This window comes from Egretta garzetta, unplaced genomic scaffold, assembly GCF_000687185.1.
Source record: "Egretta garzetta isolate BGI_Z169 unplaced genomic scaffold, ASM68718v1 scaffold15, whole genome shotgun sequence".
NCBI classification, from domain to species: domain Eukaryota; kingdom Metazoa; phylum Chordata; class Aves; order Pelecaniformes; family Ardeidae; genus Egretta; species Egretta garzetta.
The window spans coordinates 1,214,464-1,217,459 of NW_009259798.1; the positions used below are offsets into that span (position 1 = coordinate 1,214,464).

The following is a 2,996-nucleotide window of genomic DNA, read 5'->3' on the forward strand; positions in this document are numbered from 1 at the left end:
TTTTTTGTGTGTGGTTGTTTTACAACAGCAGAAATTACTTATTGTGGCTTAAGTTTGGCAGTCAGGCAATATTGTTTTCCAGTGCAAGCTGCCTCACTTCTACCAAGGAGCAGACCAATTTTCCATAGTCCTGTTGAATTAAATTCAGACTGGAACTTTCCCGAGACCCCCACTCCTGCAGTAGCACTGTGGGATCTGTCAGACCCTCTTGTGCTCCCAGATAAGTTGAGATGTTGCCAGCTGTCATTATTGAGCATTGGTCTTTACAAATCAGAGATGGGAAGTTTAATGATGTGGTTCTGAAGCTAGGGTGGGAATATTAGTTGGAGTCTGAATCTGTTCAGGTCAGCTTTATCATCTACTAAATTTTGGACATCAGAGAACAGTGAGGTTTTTCTGGGTTGCTCTACTAAATTTTGGACATCAGAGAACAGTGAGGTTTTTCTGGGTTGCTATAATATGTGCCACTGAGGTTTCTTGAGATAATAACTGCTTTGATTTTGTGGCTGTCCCAAATAGATCTGAACTTCCTTATAGTTGTGCATTTTGGTCATCTGTAGCAGTGGGTGGATGCAGAGTCATCTCAAGAATTCTTAATTGCTGACTGAATTTCTTTGTTGTAGTATCTTCACAGTCTCTGCCTTAACAAAAAAGGCAAAGGGACTGGGAGATCTAGCCTCAGTCTCAGCTACAGCTTGTGTTGCCAGGGTGGGATGGTGGATGTAGGTGTTGATAGCCAGAGGTTTGCTCAGCCTTCTTCAATCTGTTACCTTAGATGACTTTTTTTTTGACTGTGTCTAAAAACAGTTTATGCTTATTTAGCTATCTTTTCCAGTTATACTTCTTCAAATATGTGAATTCCTCTTTTAATTCTTTTTTTTTTTTCCCTTTTCCCTTTGGGTTAGCAAACTGTTTGAGGCTGCTAGGCTGCTCTTTGTCTGCATATCCCTCTGTATCATATGCTTAAAATCATACTGTTCATCTGCATTTCCTAGTCACAGTAACAGACCTGTGAAGCTAAGTGCCAGATATCAAAGTGGTATTTTTGTAGCCTGTGGGGAAGTGACAGTGTCTTCATCCTGATTTCTGTCTCGATAGGCTGTCTTTATAAGGAAGAATTGGAGATTATTTGCCTCAGTATCTGTGCTGGTTTTGGCTGGGATAGAAAATTAACTCTATCCCAGCCCAAACCAGCACAGCATCTCATCTTTCCTGCTTGCATTTTTGTGATGACGTATCAGGTACTAATAGATGCAAGTGTGGCCTATTTGAGAAGAAATTCAGTTAATTCAAACATGGCAGTTGTTTTGCTTTTCTCCCCTAACAATTTCTGAGCTAATATGTCAAGCTGTGTATGTAATTAGGGGTGTTTAAAAATTACTGTGTGTCTAGGCTTGTTTGAGAGAGTGGTGTTAAGATCCATTCTTGGATCATGATCCATCAATGTTGATTACTATGCAACTTCTTTGCCCTGTAGCTACCTGACTTCACAGACTATTTTCTTGAAGATCACCTTAGCTGAAGTTAACTGAGGGAGGCTGGATCCGTTTTTCTTTACGCCTTGGGACTGTTCTCGAATAAGGGAGTAAGAGGAGCGAATAACCCATAGCTTTATGCCAGCCTACCTCAATCAAAAACTGGGAACATCCTGAGGAGACATTTGTGAATAATTCATCTTTTCTCACCATCAGTCATTAACATGCTTCAGTTGAAGCCATAAAGATTTAAAAATGTTTTTAAAGCTCTAAAGTAGTTAAAAGCAGTGCACGTCTCTTAGGACCTCGGTTACAGTCTCTGTTTCCCATGCTGGGCGATGCTGCCTGCCACTACAGCACTGCGGCGAGACCAGTCTGTCTGTGTCCTTTGGGTAGAATTGGTGCAGACTGGGCTCTTTTTGTTACGAGCCAGTTGCTTTCCCCCATGTACTTAAACACTAATGGCAGACGCGCTGGGGGAGCATATGGAGAAGGAGTACACATGTCATAAAAACTGCTCATTCTCTCAGCAGGCAGACCTTATTCAACAAGGCAGAGAGCCAGATTTCACCCACATTCTTCAGTTTAATCGGTCCTGTTGTGGTAGATTTTGAGGTAAAGACAATGTATCAATTTTGCACAGGAAATAGAAGCATAAACTTACTGAAGCATATTATTTACGCATTTTTTAGCTGAATAGTAGTGTCTGTATTCCAGATATAACCCTGTCTTTCCTGAAAAGAAAGAAATCTTAATTTTTCTAAAGAAAGGTGTCTTATTTTTAGGCCTGTAAATATATTTTTTCTTCAGATGTCCTCTGCTAATAAGTGTTGTGCTAGTCCTATGAAACATAAATGCTTAATGAAAGCTAACAAGGTTTTGCTGGGGAAGCTGGCTCCCTCTCCTCCTTTGCCATTCTCCTTTTAAAAGCCAGGCATGAGGTCTGTTATGCACAACTGAGTGAAGAGAACAAGTTGTTTGAACGTGCTTATGGGATTATAAGATGAAGGCAGATAGGATGAGGTGCATTACGTTACTGTGCAGAAACGCAAGCACTTGTATCTAGATATAACTATCATTAATGATTTGTTTCTGAACCATTTGAAGTCAATGGAAGAATGAAGAAATTCTTATTACAGTCTTCTGTAAAGAAGTCTGCATAGCTATTTGGTCAAGTGATCATGTTTCCAGATCAGTAAACTCCTTTTTTAAACAATGTCTAAATATGAATCTGAAAGTTCTACAAGCTTTTCTCAAATTACTACTTCAGATCTCTAACTTGACTCAGGAGATCATTGATATTCATAGATTGATATTTCTGCCGTGTTTCCTTTTAAAGCGTGTACATAAGATAAAGTAGAGGTCACATCTTGAAAATAGTGGCATAGAATGAAAGTGCTAAACAAGGTAGCTTTAATATAGAATCATATAACAGAATCATAGAATCATTTAGGTTGGAAAAGACCTTTAAGATCATCAAGTCCAACCGTTAACCTAACCCTGCCAAGTCCACCACTAAAC

At 39.5% G+C, this 2,996-nt stretch overlaps 1 protein-coding gene across 4 annotated transcripts in view; it reads left to right on the forward strand.

The window, feature by feature from the left end:
* The window catches only part of ASAP2 (ArfGAP with SH3 domain, ankyrin repeat and PH domain 2), a 95,526-nt gene that overhangs the window by 44,607 nt on the left and 47,923 nt on the right, over positions 1-2,996 (forward strand). The window lies entirely within an intron of this gene.